Source organism: Caretta caretta, chromosome 15, assembly GCF_965140235.1.
Source record: "Caretta caretta isolate rCarCar2 chromosome 15, rCarCar1.hap1, whole genome shotgun sequence".
In the NCBI taxonomy this organism is placed as follows: Eukaryota; Metazoa; Chordata; order Testudines; family Cheloniidae; genus Caretta; species Caretta caretta.
In genome coordinates, this window is record NC_134220.1 from 23,478,668 (window position 1) to 23,496,030 (window position 17,363).

The 17,363-nt window shown below is 41.9% G+C and overlaps 1 long non-coding RNA gene across 4 annotated transcripts in view; it reads left to right on the top strand.

Annotated features, from left to right (window-relative positions):
- LOC125622783 (uncharacterized) overlaps positions 1-17,363 on the top strand; it is a 375,814-nt gene that overhangs the window by 179,849 nt on the left and 178,602 nt on the right. For all 4 annotated transcript variants that reach the window (XR_012665078.1, XR_007352799.2, XR_012665077.1 and 1 more), the window contains one exon: positions 9,480-9,590. This is a non-coding gene — a long non-coding RNA (uncharacterized LOC125622783). The remainder of the gene's footprint in view (positions 1-9,479; positions 9,591-17,363) is intronic.

A 17,363-nucleotide genomic window follows, 5' to 3' on the forward strand; every position in this document is an offset into this window, starting at 1 on the left:
AAAGGGATTCAATTCACTCTTGAAGTGGAAGGAATTCAGAGGAAGCTGAGGGAGTTCAGAGCTATTTGCCTTCCTTCAGGCACGCTATCAGCCATTGTATAAGCTTCAAAACAAACCTCCTCCAACATGACAGCCCTTTGAATGCCGCAGCGGTGGAGAATTAGCCTGTGACGGGGGGGGGGGTCATTTTTAACATTCTTGCATTGTAGGCTGGATAACAGTTTTGAACTGCTGCTGGATGACAGACGTTCCAAGTGCTTTAACGTGGGAACCCTATCCATCGTCTGTCAGTGTGCAATAATCACCTTTCGAGACATTAAAATGGGAACGGCATCGCAGTTACAGAAATTAAGCCATGATATGGTGGAGCTTGTCAGCTACTAATCTCTTTTCTAAATATATACATGTTTCTTGTCTCCTTGTATTAAATCATGCTGTAAAAATATTTAGCTATTAAATAAAATAGTATATGACTATAATCAGTAAAGCACTAGAGATTCTTCCCTTCTCCCCCTCTGGATAGGGAACAAAGCTTCCCACCACATCACTGCGAAGTTCAGTGATCATTCCAAGTAGATGTGGGTAATCTACTGAGTTGTTAGGGCTGTTGGAGGCTTTGTGTTAAGCCCAGCTACATGAGGCATTGGAGTTAATGAGTTAAGTTCAGGTCAGAGCTGCAGAGAGCTGTTTACCCAAGATTCTAAACTCCGGCTCATGAGTCCCCACAGGCTGCCTTGGAAAAGCTTATGAACTCACTGCTATTTGCTTAATAAGGTCAGAATGGAAAGCAAAGCTCCAGAGGAACCAATGGCTTTTATTATTAGGAAAACACACAGCCTTTGTAAGGAGAGGCAGGATGGTCCATTGGCTAGAGCACTGGGCTGGGACTTAGGAGACCTGCGTGCCATTCCTGACTCTGCCACTCAAGTGCTGTTAAATTTGACAAATCACTTCACCGTTCCCCGCCAATCTTTCACCCTTCTTCTGTCTTGTCTGTTTAGTGCAGTTCTTATTTGGACAGGTTTGTTGTCTCTTGCCATGTGTTTGTATTGTGCCGAGCACAGTGGGGTCCCAATCTCAGTTGCGTCTGTAGACACTAACCTAATACAGATAATTAATTCAGAGTAAATTTGTCTAGCTTATTCACAACTTATTGACCAGATGTAATGTGTTGTAGCATCTCTTTAGTGGAAGGTCACATATGGTAGCTAGTGAGCTATAGTACACAGAGGTAAAAGCAGGTATAAAGTATTTATCATCATGATAAATCACTAATATATTTAGTTACATGTTTCTTCTCCCCTAGGATCCTCTGCTTTCCCCTTTTTTCCCCATTGCTTTCAAAGGCCACATGTCAAGACACATTTTCCTCCCCCTCTGAAGACACTGAACCTCCTGGCTGGCATAAAATATGCAGCATAAGTTATTAAAGAATGTTACAGTCGCTGAATTGAGCAATCATTAAATAAATACAACTAAATAATGTATAAAAAACCCTGAATGTAAGTGCTTCCCGTTTTTGCTTACTCTGCCCAGTAAGAATGTCTGTGCTCTCTCCTTTTCCTTTTCCTGCTTTCCTGCTTTCCTGCGAGATAGACTGAACTCGAAAGCCTCTCCATAGTTGATCAGAATGTCTGTGAGAGGCTTAACAGATACATTGCCTCAGCAATTTCTTGTTCAGCAGCTTGTTTACATTTAGCACTTTGGCTTAAAAGATTCCAAATTGAAAACACTGTGAAACGTAATTCAAATAATCTATTATTCAGTGTTTACTTACTTCTTGCAAGTCTTCAAGGGGCACTTACAGCCTACCAAGAATTAATCAAATAATTAATTCTAGGAAATCAGTGGTTCAGTTAGAATACACGGGGGCCGTATTTTCAAGAGCTCATTTAGGCACCAAAATAAGGCCCTGATACCAGAAAGGTACGTGCACATACTTAGCTGTGCCCGTTGCATGCAGTGGCATTACACCCAGTCCGTAAAGTTAAGCACATGCCAAGGTTATTTAGAATCAGGGCCTATGTGACCAAACTTCCCAGAAGCTCAGCATGTTGAGTACTGAGTTCTTCAGGCCATCTCCTCCTTATTTAGGTGATAAAATGGGATCTGAGGTTTTTTCCCCCCAGGAAATCCAGTGCTAACTTTGGATGCCGAGCAGCCTGTTGCTTGCTCATTGACCCCTGGAATGCAGAGTCCAATGTGTCTCCTGGCGGATCCCAGGGACACTCTGTTGTTTGGACTCTGTATCACTCTCTGATCCCCTGGGACAGTACGCCTATAAGTGAGCACTTGAAAATTTGGCCTTAAGTGACTGGTTTATAAGGAACCATGGATGCATTCTGCAGAGTTCCCAGAATGGCTTCAAATACATAGTTCGGGGTTTTGGTTAAATGTGTTGCATTGTAGTGCTTTGAAAATGAAGGAAAGCTAGCCCATGGTCAAGCAAGGAATAATGTAAGCTTCAATACACCTCTTTGCCAGCACACTTTATCTCTCTGACCTGCAAAGAACACAAAACAAAACCTGACAGCTGTGGTAAGGACTATTGTCGTTTTGAAGGTGTTCACTGGAATGGAGCCTGGTTCTGAGTCCAACAAACTCATTACACATTTAAGCCTGAGATATGTCTGTAGAAGTTAAAGGCCAGTGCAACAACATGCTCTATCACGCAAAAAGAACAGGAGTACTTGTGGCACCTTAGAGACTAACAAATTTATTTGAGCATAAGCTTTGCATCCGATGAAGTGAGCTGTAGCTCACGAAAGCTTATGCTCAAATAAATTTGTTAGTCTCTAAGGTGCCACAAGTCCTCCTTTTCTTTTTGCGGATACAGACTAACACGGCTGCTACTCTGAAACCATGCTCTATCACTTAACTCTCAAGCTATTGGAAATGATTCTGAACTATGTCCACTTAGCACTGGAATAAGTATTAGCATAGCAATATGGTTGTAGCAAATTAACAAACAACCCCTAAAATCCTTAGATAAGACGGCCAAGTCCTGCACTTCCTGTTGGGGAGGAAGTGAATCGGTTTTTCAATAATAAACATGTTTTTAAAGTGGCTAGAAGGAGGTGGTTCCTATTCTTTACTTTTTCTCCGTTCTCCCCGTTTTTTATTTTCTTACCAGCTGATGCCCACCAGTAGGGTCATGCTGCCCCCTCCCCCAGTTCCCTGAACCCTCGGCCACTTCGGCATGATCCAGATTTTGCTGTTAGCTCCTGTCTCAATAATGAGTCAACCAAAACCCTGGACTGGAACTCCCTGACCTCTGAGGATTCAGCCAGATCCAGATCCAAACTTTACACTTCACTGGCCTGTCTCTCATATAACTGACTCTTTCTCGCTCAGCTTTTCCCCTCAATTGTCACCTTTTTTTCAGTGCGTTCAAAACTAGGTGCTACAGATTTAATTATGCTAGCCTTCACTCTATTTGTGCTGGCACACTCAGTCTCCCCTATAGCTGATACGCTGAACATCAGCCAGCCTAAGCTCTTTGACAGGCTGAAAGACTATTATTCTTCCAACCCATGTCAGTGGACAGCTTGTTATCTTAAGGGGCAGGGAGCTTTTGTAGCAAAGTATCAAAAATTAGGTCAACAATTTAATACGAGTTCCTTACATTTCATGATAAAATGGCCCATTAAGGGCCATGAAAGCACCATAAAACCCTGGACAGAGAAGTAATCATTAGAATACTTCCCATTCCTCTTTTAATGTACTGAATTTTTTTTTCTTTCCAATTCAGCCCCATCTAGAGCCAGTAAGCGTATGGGGAAATAAAAGAAATCTAATTCGTTACAGTAAAAAAATACATTTAAAAATGTCCAGAGATATGATGGAGAAGGGAAATATTGTGGAAATACAGTGAAGGACTCATTGAAGTGAAGTTGAACTGGAGGGCACACATATGCTGGGATTTTCAATAGAGGTAAAAGGAATTTCAGTAGGATTTAGACACCAAACTCTGTTAGGTTCCTTTGGGGGAAAAACTCATCCATTAGGGGCCTGATTCCAAACCCACTGAAATAGGTGGGAGTTTTCCCATTGACTTAGTAGACTTTGGATCAGACCTGAAATTAGCTGGAGCATGTGTGTGATTATTGATTTGTTAATGTGAGTTATTTGTATTGTGGTAGCACCTCGGAGCCCCAGTCACAGACCTCATTGTGCTAGGCTCTGTACAAACTGAACAAAAAGATGGTCTCTGCCCTCCAAAAGGTTGTAGTCTACGTGTGACCGAATGCACCTCTGTACTCACACCCCCTACACACCATTGTAATAATCTTTCTACAAAATACGCCTGGTGAGGTATCACTTGAAATCTAATAACTTGGTGGTCAATAATATCCTGGTGAAATGTATGTACCAACATTGTATGTAAAGCTATGAACATAAACTGAAATCATGACTGAATTATGTTTTCCAGACAAGACTGGGAAGTGGGTAACACTGTTTCTCAGAAACTAAGGACAAGCTGGTACCTCTAGCCAGGTGTCATCAAAGCTGATGGGCAATCACCTATCCTTTCAATTGGCCATTCTTTGGCAAGGAAGGGGACAAGAATAAACAGATCTGCCTCTTAGCAGCCAACAGCATGGGACCTCTACCACCACCAGACTCCTTGTCTCTGTCCTCACAGTGGGAAAGAATTTTATCTGGGGGAAGGGGTATGCACAGGAATAAAAATGTGGCCATTTTTGGAGGGGCACTTTTGGTGCTCCCCACGGCCAGAGAAGCTGGCTCTCCCCTCCGTGGCTCTGGAGGACCTGGTTCTTCCATATCCCCCCGCACCACCCCTAGGGCCAGTGGAGCTCAGTCTCCCTTGGCAGCCAGAGAAGCTGGATCTCCCCCTTCAGCTTCAGCCCCAGGGCTGGAGGAGCTGTCATCTCCACCCCAGCATGGGGCTGGAAGAGCTTGCTCTTCCGGCCCCGGCCAAGGAGAAGTTCTGTGCCCCCACAGATTGGGGAGCCATGCTGCTGCTTCCCTCCGCCCCCTTTGCACTCACCCCTGTCTGGGGGTAACCCTCAGGAAAATGCATTTCAAGGGTGACTAAACTATAAAAATGAGGGGCAAAACACCCCAAGTTATCACTCCCTAGGTCTCTGTCTTTCACCTAAGGAAACAAATGAAACAACTGTTGTACTTTGGGAGCAGATCCTGGCCTGAGAGTTGGTTGGCAGTGTTATTGGGACCCAGTGGTAAGAATTTCACCTTAAACTAGACTTGATTACTTTAGCAGTCTTAGGAAGCATTTTATCTTTATTTTTCTTGTGACTATTTCTGACTTTAATGCCTTCTACTTGTAGTCAATTAAAATCTCTCTCTTTGTAGCTAAATAAACATGTCTGATTCTTTAATCAAAATCTATCCAGTGTTGTGAACTGGATGGGGGAGGAATTGGAACTAAGTGTGTGTTGGGGGTTACCCTGCAAGTAGATATCAAGGCTGCTGGAAGCCAGTGTGGGGCTGGTGTGTTGGTGACAGGTTGCTGGGTCAGAGTTGCGGGACCAGGGCTGTGGCTATGCACAGACACTCAGGGTGTGACCTGCATGCTGTTTGGCTGCTTGTGAGGAGCCCAGTTTGGCAGCTACAGCAGCAAAGCATTGTGAGGCACCCAAGATTGCAGGGCAAGGGTGACACAGCCCCTCACTGGTCTGGATTGCGCCCCACAATGTCATAAAACAGATACATTATTTTATTCCGTGAACATCTCGTGTCCATCAATTTGGGATCATTTAAACTCTTCAAGCTCCTCAACACACTGGCGGGTGTTAAGAAAGTTCATGGATCCGAAACTCCTGGGAAACTCACCAAAGAACTGAAGCTAAACCCCATCTTAATTCTACCTATATAATCTTGTTTTCTGCATCATAAATGCTTGTTGTTGTGTTATGGATCTAGGGCCCCAGTCAATTATTTTTCACACTAGTAGAATGGAAGCATAAAATAATCGGCACTTCATGCTAAGCCTGAAATATTTGGCCTGCCCTCCCATTAGCTCATCTTTGGAAACAAATGCAGGTGATCTCCTTCTCCAACATAAATATTTCTCAAATTCTAAATGGCTTGAAGGTGTTTGTTTCATCTCAGATGCACTTTTCATTTTCCACATGATAAGGACAACTGAGTGATAGCACTTCTGCTGAATGTTATGGGAACCAAATAATAAATAAGAGGATAGAAGGTGCGGGGGACAGAAATATAGTCACAGATTCCTGGCTTGACCCCTAGCAGTGAATTAATGAGGAGCTCAGTTAAGTGGAATGATGTGCCTGCAACAAAGAGTGTCACTGAGCATCTCAAATGCAGAGAGAGAGTGAAAACACAAAGAGGAAGTGCAGCAATGCCTAAATACCTTTTCAAATCTGGGCCTTGGTCACTTCTGAAAATGTTACTGTAAGTCACTTAGGAGCCTGTCACTTTTGAAAATGGGACTTAGAAGCCTAATCACTCCGGCACTTTGAAAATTTGACTCAAGCTCTGTGTGCATCTGAGCAACCATCTTTTAAATGGGTCCAATAATACTTAACTAGCTCACAAGGTATCGCCAAGTTAAATTATGTCTGTAAAGCACTTTAAGTGCAAGGTATTATTATTACCTACTGCAGCAAGCTTGCCAATAAGAGTTGTATAAAACTTTCACAGCTTCTCACAAGAGCCTTTATGCTATTTATTAAGTGAGGTTTTCTGTCACTTCATGCTCAGCTGAAATATTGTCCAGCAGGCTGGAGGACCCAATTATACCACCAGCTTCAGCATTTGAATGATCCTTGTATTTAGAGTAGAGGAGCTATTGAACCCTCTGAATATTCGATTTAAATATTTATCAGGAGCACTGATGATGAATGGTTCTACTGGCTTCTCAGTCCATTAATATAGAAAAACTATACAACAAAGCTAAGGGAAAAGAATCTCTAATTAGTACGTGTCTGCTTTAAGCATGTTAGTGTAGAGATGGAATTAAAATGAATATTTCCCATCCGTCAGAGGGAATTTTTATTGGTAAATGAACTGAACCTTTCACAGATCCTTCCAGATTTCATTCCACTAACTTCTTATTAGCAGTGGAATCTTTTAAGATATTTTAGGCAAAGGTAGAAGTCTTTGCTTTTTAAGTCACCTTGCATTAGGATTTTTTTTATCGGGGCAAAATCCTGCTGTCCCCTCACTAAACGAGGCAGAATTGCATGGGATAGGGCCATGATGAGTGTAGTAAAACTTAAATACTGGTTTAAAAAAAAGCTGGACTCAAGTGACTTGCCCAGGGTCATTCATTGAGTTATTGGCATAGGAATAGCTCCAATGATTCCTAACAATCTGTCTAGCTACTGGACAACTGCTATAGCAGTTCTGCTGTTTCTTGGTAAAATAATAATGGACATTCTGCTTCTGCACGGCTAATTCTTTCATTTTAATGTAAGGCATTTATAGAGTGCCCTAAATTTATACTGGGTTTTACAAACACATGGAGTGTAGCGTGTTCCCTATGATAAAGTGCTTGTAATCCGAAAGGCCCCGCTCATACATTGTGATCCACACCATCCCAGGCCATGCCCACCTGGATTCCCTTTGAACTTAATGGGGTTATGCGTTGATGCAGCCGTGCATCTGTGTAGGTTGCATTTCAGGATAGACTTAACACTAGACAAGACACACGACCTCAGTTCACGGGATGGAGAGTATGGGGATGGAGAAGTGGGATTGTATAATAGGTTAAATTTAAACAGCTATTGGAAAGAGAGAGATTAAATGGCTCATTCCACCAAGCTCGCACCTGACTCCTATCAGTGTGATGGTTTTATGTGCACCTTTTTAAGGAGCTGTTCTGCAAAAGCCCACACTTGTTCCTTGCCAATGATGCCAAAACTTGAAACTAACCCCCACGTTCACTATTTTGGCATTTTTAAAAAAAATTCAAGAAGGGTCCGTTAATTCCATGGATTTCAATTAAATTTTGATTTTAATCAAAAGCCTTGGGAGGGTGTTTTGAAGAGTAAATTTAATTTCACTTAATTTCAGTGTCCCCTTGATCGCGTGTGTGTGTTACAAACAGGTGAAGAACAGCACTTGATAATGCACTGAGCTTCAAGTACAACTGAACACACACAGGACTTACGCTGTTTTATTATAGGGTTTATACAGCCCTGATCACTGTAGTGTCTTATTGCCTTCCAGTTGTATATCAAGAGACATGACTAACATCTGACATGCGGACACTAAGTATTGCATTGGCCAGGAATTGAACCTATTGAGTTTGAATAATTCAATCATTTTTTATTTAAAAGGCCACCAATGCAGTATCTTCTACAACTTCCAGAGTCATAACAGAACAAGGAGTAATGGTCTCAAGTTGCACTGGGGGAGGTTTAGGCTGGATATTAGGAAAAAACTTTTTCACGAGGAGGGTGGTGAAGCACTGGAATGGGTTACCTCGGGAGGTGGTGGAATCTACTTCCTTAGAGGTTTTTAAGGTCAGGCTTGACAAAGCCCTAGCTGGGATGGTTTAGTTGGGGATTGGTCCTGCTTTGAGCAGAGGGTTGGACTAGATGACCTCCTGAGGTCCCTTCCAACCCTGATAGTCTATGATAAAATATGGCATTAAAATAACTGCCAAGAGACGTTAGAAGAGACGTTAGCGGCATGTAATAACACTGTTATCTTACAGCCGTTGCTATAAATAATGGTCATCTTTTGGTACATTTTCAGCACAGAACCCACTTTTACATTAAAAAAAATAAAGTGAGAACAAACTGTTCTTGTTTGAAGTGAAACCACTTTAAACACAGCAGCAGCCACCTGAACAATCAGCACTCCTGAAAGATAAACACTTAGTTGTAGCAATCAGGCATATGTAGAAATAAAATGGCCATCAAGCTGCTATGTACAATGAAAACTCTGGCTAAACACCCTTGTCTCTCTCTGTTTCCTTGTAAACCATGTGCCTCTCTGTGCCAAAAGTTACTACTGGCTACAAAAATGTTGTCTTGAACTGGGTAGGGTGCATGTGTATCAGTCCCTCTATGAATGGAATCAGAATTGCCCAGGTGTGTGGCAGGGCCCTATACTGCTAACAACAAATGGGGATTCAGTGTTTGCTTATGTGACAGGAAACTGTGATTCTGGAGGAGGCTGTGGATTTTATTCTCACTCGGCCATGGATTTGGCACTGGTCTGCCACATAGAATCCTAAGTAACAACGGTTTTATGAGGTTTCTTTGGAGAGAGGGGGGGAAATGGAGTAAAACAAATACAGTGAGTATTCAAGCACTTGAGATACTGAAATGCTGTTACTGGGACACATGAGATTTTAAAGTCGTGATCACAATAGGATCCTAGTCTATGACTTGAGCTCCTAGACACTATGGTAATACAAATATATAAACAATACTGATAAAGGGAAAGCAAAAGCGATTGAAACAGAATTTTACTTTTACCTAGGTAAATTGCTTATGGATCTACATCTAATCTTTTAGGAAGAAGACAAGATGGCCATCTCTGGATCCATGGTCATCGGAAGGAGAAAAATATTCTTGCTGGGACCAAAACTGCTGATTACTCTTGAGCTGTTGTGTCATCTTCCTTAGGTAATGCTGGGAATTACTGAGTCCCATCATATGATTAAGTAAAACTCAGTATTCTAAGGGATTCTGCAGTCCATTGTTGTAGTTTAGATACACTGCCATTCGATATTGTTTGAGTTCTTACTTGTTCCATAGTGGTAAAATGGGGCTGAAAGCAATTAGCCAGATTTGGAAGCATGGGGGATGATTGGTTGTTTTGCATGTTCTCAGATGCTTTGTATGTTTGACTTTTATCTGCAATTTAAAATCAAAAGGTTCATTTTTCATCAGTTTGCAATCTGCTGATGAAAAGGCCAATCCTACAGCCACTCTTCACTGGATTAAACATGATAATTGTATTTACATGAGAGGATACTGCTTGTCCCAGCTCTTTCTGGGGAAAAAAAGGGGTCGCAATGGAACTTCTGTTTCCACCTGATGCATTAAGAGCCCCATCCTATTAAAAGGCAGTTTTTTAAAAGAGTTGGTCTTTTGCCTTTAACTCAAAACAGAGAAGTATAAATATGCAGGTGTGTATTTTCTTATAATTATTGGCCCAAATCCTGCAGTTGAACATGAATGGGACTTTGTGCATCTATGGATCTGAATGCTGAATCAGGGTCAAAATCTCTTCAAAGTAGGTATCCTAGTTTCCTGGCAATTTATCTTAAATAAATAATAATAAGCAGCACTGAAGTAATTCCAGTCACTCTCCGCCTTTCATAAACCATTAACCAAGCCACTTATTTGGAAAGTGGTCTCTCCTGGCCTGATTTGGGTTTTACGAGATGTTGGGGGGATCTTCTACACTGCCACCAGCACAGCTGTTGCTAACCCACACTACAAGCTCTTTAATCCTTGTCAGTTTGACGGTAACGTTCCTTGGTGTATTGAGTTTGCTGAGGGGAGGAAGCGACAGGCTGTCCGACAACTTTTGATTTATTCAATAACACCATTCGTTTTCTGTGGAAGTGGACCCTAACCGAACCCCTGGATCGTCACACCCTGGAACGTTGGGATCCAAATGCAAACTTTGCGGCAAAGTCTGGTGGTAGTGTGAGGTTGCTGTTCTGCAGGAAATGGACTTTGGATGGAAAATGCTAGAGTAGCCAGAGGCTAAGCGTCCACAGATATCCATCACCCACAGCCATGTCACATGTATACACTAATAGGGGTGTGGGGATACAACCAGGGCAATGCACATACCCCTGCCACTGTCCAGCAGAGGCAATAAGAGCTCTGTAGAAATGGCTAGCAGAGAGATGCCCCAGCTTTCTGTTATACGCAGAAACACTGTGGAGCCCCTTATTCAGCCACTCAGGGAAGTAAGGGTCAGATTATGGCTCGAGATCTGGCGTGGAGAGCAGGGACTACTCATCCGTATCCCCAGCTGAGGGCAAGGAGGGGTCACAAAGGAGTGTGGAAGGAGTCCTGGGTCCACGCCTCCCACTCACTGACAAACCAGATTATCTGACTGAGCATGTGGGGGAAGTAAACTGCTCCACAGAAAGGTAAGGAGAGCGCAAGGGAGAAATTGTGACCGAGCCTCTGTTCATTCTCGGATCTGCTCCGGGAACAGTGCGGCTATTATATTATTTATTTGTGTTGCAGTCATGCCTATGGGCCCCCCCTCGTGGACCAGAACCCCATTATCCTAGGGGCTGTACAAACAGCCCGCAAAAAAGTCCCTGCCCGTAAGAGTTTGCAATCTAATTATAAGACAGGAGAAAGATCGTGGAGTCATCATGGGTAGTTCTCTGAAGATGTCCACGCAGTGTGCAGCGACAGTCAAAAAAAAAAAAAAAAAGAAGCAAACGGGATGTTAGGAATCATTAAAAAAGGGATAGAGAATAAGACAGAGAATATCTCATTGCCCTTGTATAAATCCATGGTACGCCTATATCTTGAATACTGCATACAGATGTGGTCCCCTCATCTCAAAAAAGATATACTGGCATTAGAAAATGTTCAGAAAAGGGCAACTAAAATGATAAGGGGTTTGGAACGGGTCCCATATGAGGAGAGAGTAAAGAGGCTAGGACTTTTCAGCTTGGAAAAGAGGAGACTAAGGGGGGATATAATAAAAGTATATAAAATCATGAGTGGTGTGGAGAAAGTGAATAAGGAAAGGTTATTTACTTGTTCCCATAATATAAGAACTAGGGGCCACCAAATGAAATTAATGGGTAGCAGGTTTAAAGCAAATAAAAGGAAGTTCTTCTTCACTCAGCGCACAGTCATCCTGTGGAACTCCTTGCCTGAGGAGGTTATGAAGGCTAGCACTATAACAGGGTTTAAAAGAGAACTGGATAAATTCATGGAGGTTAAGTCCATTAATGGCTATTAGCCAGGATGAGTAAGGAATGGTGTCCCTAGCCTCTGTTTGTCAGAGGGTGGAGATGGATGACAGGAGAGAGATCACTAGATCATTTCCTGTTAGGTTCACTCCCTCTGGGACACCTGGTATTGGCCACTGTCAGTAGACAGGATACTGGGCTGGATGGACCTTTGGTCTGACCCAGTATGGCCATTCTTATGTTCTTATGTTTTTCAAGAGACACATTGCAATTTTAGTCTGCTAACCCTGTGTGAACATGGATCACATGTAGAAAGAATGAGTGAGCGTTTAAACTGGTGCTGAAAGCTGCAGCTAATCACCATTGGAGATACCAAGACATTGTCTAATAAAGAGAATGAGAAGCACATACAGACAGGCTGGTGCAGGAGTATCATAGAGTTTTTGTTGGTTTGTTTTTTTTGTTTTAAAGCCAGAACTTTGGCTCATTTTGTAGCCCATGTGCATACTATCATGTGTAGATGGGAAAGAGTCAGAGAGAAAATACCTATCACAAATCATACCTTTCAACACACTGTATAGTCTGTTAAAATTCAGTCATGCCTTTTGTGCTTGTACTCCATTAATCATTTTCACTTGTGAAAATAAGGGTAAACTTATATCACCAATCTGCATTAAGATCATGTCATCTTTATCCTGCAGTTGTTTCTCTTTTGAGACAGCCGGAGTCAACCTTTCGTCTCATAAAAACTGGGGTGGAAGAGAAGTATCTTTTTTTTTTTTTTAAAGTGGTAAGTATCTGCCGTGACAATTGGGACTCCTAATGGTGGTTTATACTTCTCTCTCTCTCAATGGGAAGGTTTTCTAGGGGGATCCTCTGTCTTGTGTCTTCATTGTTGTGCCATTAAGTGATGCAGGATGTAGGTTTAAGCTTTTTGTCCGTATAAATCTATAGATAGGAAACATGGACTCAGAATATGATTGTTCCCCCACCCTTAATGCTAAATATTGTTGGCTTGCTATGCACCTCCTTTGCTGAAGTGGTGGTAACTGAAATTCCCTGGGGCACGATGGTCATTTGTCATATTTTCATAGTTTACTTTTTAGGAGGCGCCAACCTTGAAAGAATGTGACTGCTGTTAGTCAGCAAGAGTTGACACGGCTTTACTCTATGAACAAAACAAGGGCTCTGAGACTTAGACTGGTTTTACACTGCTGTAATTCCATGGAGTTTTAAAATGGCGTCCATGCGCTCAGAATTGGACCCTGTGAGCTGAGGTAAAGTCAAGGTTGTGAGACACCCTTAAAAAGAGCAAAAGAATTCATAATAAAGCTCTCGTTCTTTTTTTAACTCAGGCTGTTGGCATTGCTGAAGTCTCACTACACTCTTTGTTCTAATGCAGCATGCTTGCTATAATTCAAAGACAATATGAATTAAGAAGTAATAATATGTTCTTGTATAGTGCCTTCAGTCCAAAGTTCTTGAGCACTTTCCAGTACTAGCTAACTAAGCCTAAACTACATCACTGAGCTAGATAAGGAGGAGCGGTGTGTGTGTGTAAAATAAACAAATACACCACTTCACACCATTGCAATGCAGCCACCTCTGGGGTCAAACTCCATGGTTTGTGTATGGTTGCCTGGGTATGTGTAAATGGCATTGCTTGACATGGTCCCATGCTTTTCGCTTGCTTTGTCAAAGTCCTCTCCGAGTGTGCATTCACATTCTGTCCCTGACCAAAGGCATGTCTCCCAACAGAGAGGGATTCTCCCTCTCTGTTGTTTGGTCTGCATAAAAAGATAAGATTCTACTATAGCTGACAGCGAATGGAGTTACTCCTTTAGCCCCAGTGATAGAGGCTCATGCCTTTAGAGCTGGATGTTTTGGGTTCCTTTGCTATTGACACACTGTGTGGAGAGAGGAGGGTGTTTGTATACACTTAACAATTTCTAAGATGCTTATATCAAATAATATGGACCAAATTCAGAGACGGGTTTAGCATCTGTAACTGTTATTCTAGTCAGAACTTGGCCATGTATTTTTAACAGTGGGACAGCAGCTAGTGCAACTATTAATCTGTCTGCTCTCTTCCCTCTGGGTGCATAACATTAATAGATTGTAATTAAATGAGGTTTTGGCCAACGCTTTCAAAAGCGACTGGTGATTTTCGGTGCCCAACTTTAAGCACTGTTAAGAGGCCAGATTTTCAGAGGTCAAATGCCTCATCACGTTCTGAAAATCAGGCCCCTTTAAGGCATGTCTAGTTGAACAGACCAAACCTGAGACACCCAAAATGACCACCCACTTTTGAAAATTTAAGCCTACATCCTTTAAAATATATAGTTTGAAATGTTGCTTGAGATGGAAAAATAAAGGTGTCAGGTCCTCACATCTAGCCTTTGTCTAAATCTTGCAGTTTCTTTCAGTATAACATCTCTAAGATACAGCCTTTCCTCTCTGGCCAGACAGCTATCGCTCTCACCCAGGCTCAGATCGTCTTACCTCAATTCCTGCAACATCCTTTTCTCTGGCCTTGACCAATGCAATCTTGCCCTGCTCATATCAATTCAATATATCGCTGCAAAGTTCATCTGCCTTACTAGTCGTTTTGATCAAGTTACCCCTCTTTGATCAAGTTATCCCTCTGCTGCCTCCCTTGCATCAAACGTAAGCTGCTCATCTTCCTCTTCAAGGCCCTTCCTGACCTACTCTCACCCTACCTACGTATCATCTCTGTGATGCCAGCTCCTGCCTCCAACCAATGTGGCCAGCTTCCATTGCCCACTTGTTACATTTTCAAGCAAGCACTTGTGTGCTTTCTCCCACGCTGCCCCTCATTCTTGGGAGCAGCTCCCCCATAAAGCAAAGTTGTTATCTTTCAGCGCCTTCTTTAAAGCAGTTCTTTGCTGAGATTCCTAAAAACCACTTGACAATGGCAAGGTCATTAGTGTGCTAAGGCCACTGCTTAGTAAGCTGACCACTGCTGTCTCACTGTTTCCTTGTACTCCCTTAGATGGTAAGCTGTTTGAGGCAGAGATCATCTCTTTGTTCTGTGTTGGTATAACACCTAGCAGAATACTGTCCTTGTCTATGTCTGAGGAGCTCCTAACTGCTGTGGAAATGCAAATGTGCATATGTATGCTGTTCTTTCATATACAGTAGTACTGCTTGGCTCCTATAAATCTGGACTGATGCTAGGCATTTTTTCTCCTGGTCTTTTACCTTCTCAGCAATGGTAATTGAAAAAGTAAACATTTCATTTTTCATGTTAGATCACAGAGAAATAACAGGCTATTCATTATTTGGCACTGATTCTTCTGCTAAATCCCAGCTAGAATGAAGAGACATGCATGCTCCTTTGAGATTCTTTCTTCGTTCTGCTGCATTGATTTGGTAGCAATTTGCATAGTATTACTAATAATTTGTGATTTTTTGCTTTTAAAACTAATCGAAAGATGTGGAATGAGCCTCAAATATGAGCTCCACTGGAGTGGAATGCAAATATCCAAGCTAGAGGGGATTCTACTGAGTTTACGGCCTTGTCCTACAAAGTGCTAGCTGTTTCAGTGAGAGCTAAGAGAACTCCATACCTTATCACCATTAGGGCGAGAACTGGTTGAAAAATCAAATGACGTTTTGGTAAAAATTGTTGTCCTTTATTTTTCCTCAAAACCAGCATTTAGGTCCTGACGGTGCAATTCATTTGGTATGGGCAGGGTCATATTAACTTCACTGGGGCTCTGCCTGGGCATGACAAATTGTAGGATTTGGACTTTAGGTACAATCACTCCTGCCATTCGCTGGTGATCCATGATGTAGAGTCTGGTATATTTAATTCTGTCACTTTTTTCTGCTCTTTATTATAGTTGTTTTAGGCAATGGCCATTTAATTTTAGAGGTCAGTTTAAAGTATTAAAATGTTACAGTAAATTATAAATTAAATTTTCAAGAACCTGTTGAAAGACTCTTTAAAAAAAATCTATAGGTCAGTTTTAATTGATCATATGCCAGCCAATTTCACATTACTTTGAAATTCTGCCTTAATGACAGGTAGTGGAAAACCCCCAGAGTTTTCTGAAACAAAGGGGGAAAAAATACTTTGAGTTAAGCCAGAGTTATGTTTATATTTTCTGCACAACAGCAAAATCAATAGTTTTATTCTTGCCAAAAGCCCATAGCAATATTTCTTAGATCACCTGAATTTCAATAGGGTGCGGGGGATTAATCACAAGTATGAAGAGTCTGGTGCTCAGTTTCCTGCTAGAAAAAATATTTTCTCAAATGTACAATTCCATCTCTCTGCTGACCCCTAGCTAAATCACAGTTTTGATGGAGTCACTATGTATTGTATGTATGTCTTGAAAGTGACATATCCTTTATGATCATGAAAGTCAAAAGACACTGTAGCAAGTGACATCGCAAGTAATATTAGCTGTTCCTACATTCAGTTTGACCACTAATATAGATGGGACTAAGCTTCAGGATCAACCCACATGTTGAACGCCCACTGACTTGAACTGGAGATCTGCATGGGAAGTGACTCCACAGTAGGACTCATGAGAAATTCTAACGTGGCATGTCCAGTGGCTGAAGTCCTCCTCTCATCCCATGCAGCAGCAGTATGTACATTTCCCCATGCTGCCGGGCCTCCACAGCTGACCTCAAGATGCCACCTCTAAGGATGAAAGAAGATAGCTCAGTCTTCATGACTTCTGAGATCTCAGCTCCTCTGCTGATGTTACCAACAAGCATGTGAATTGGGGCCATGGTTTTTATGATAGAATGCTTGTCCATTCAGGGCTGGACTGAAACCAACTGCTCCTTTGTAGAAGCCACCAAGCAGCAAATGGGTATAAAGAGTTTTGTGCATCCGGGCCTTGTCTGTGGAAACTACAGCCAGTATCCTGATGTTTTAAATAAGTTTATACAGTCATACATATATTTAGTATTTACAGGCAAAATACTGTAGTGGAGCAAATATAAAGACAGAAGAATGTCTATTTTTTCCTTTATCCGTTTTTTTAGCTGCTCCGATACAGATGATACCCATTAGGGCTCAAAGGGAAATAACAGTCCGCATTCATTCTGGCATTTCTGCCACAAACATGTTTTAAATTGCAAAAGCTCTTGGCAATGATTCATCTATTTAGTACACTTCAGGAATAAAGAATGTGAATTGTGAAGCAATCGGAGTTATGAGATTCAGCCACAGTGAATATCAATTGACACAAAGTAACAGTAGCCCATGAATACAATCGTGTTTTCCCCCTTCATAGTGTATTAAGATGAGCAATGAAAGGAAGATGTCTAAACTTGTCAGTGACAGTCCATTCTCCCTGGATTCCTAAATACATTCAGATTCAAGTGTTCCTTTCTAGATAGTGTCACACTTCAAACATGCCGTCTTAATTTTTATTTTCCCTCCACACCTGTGGCGTTACACCTGGGGTGACTTTGGCCCAGCAACTTTAAGAAGCAGATAGTCTAGTGTTGGGCCCCA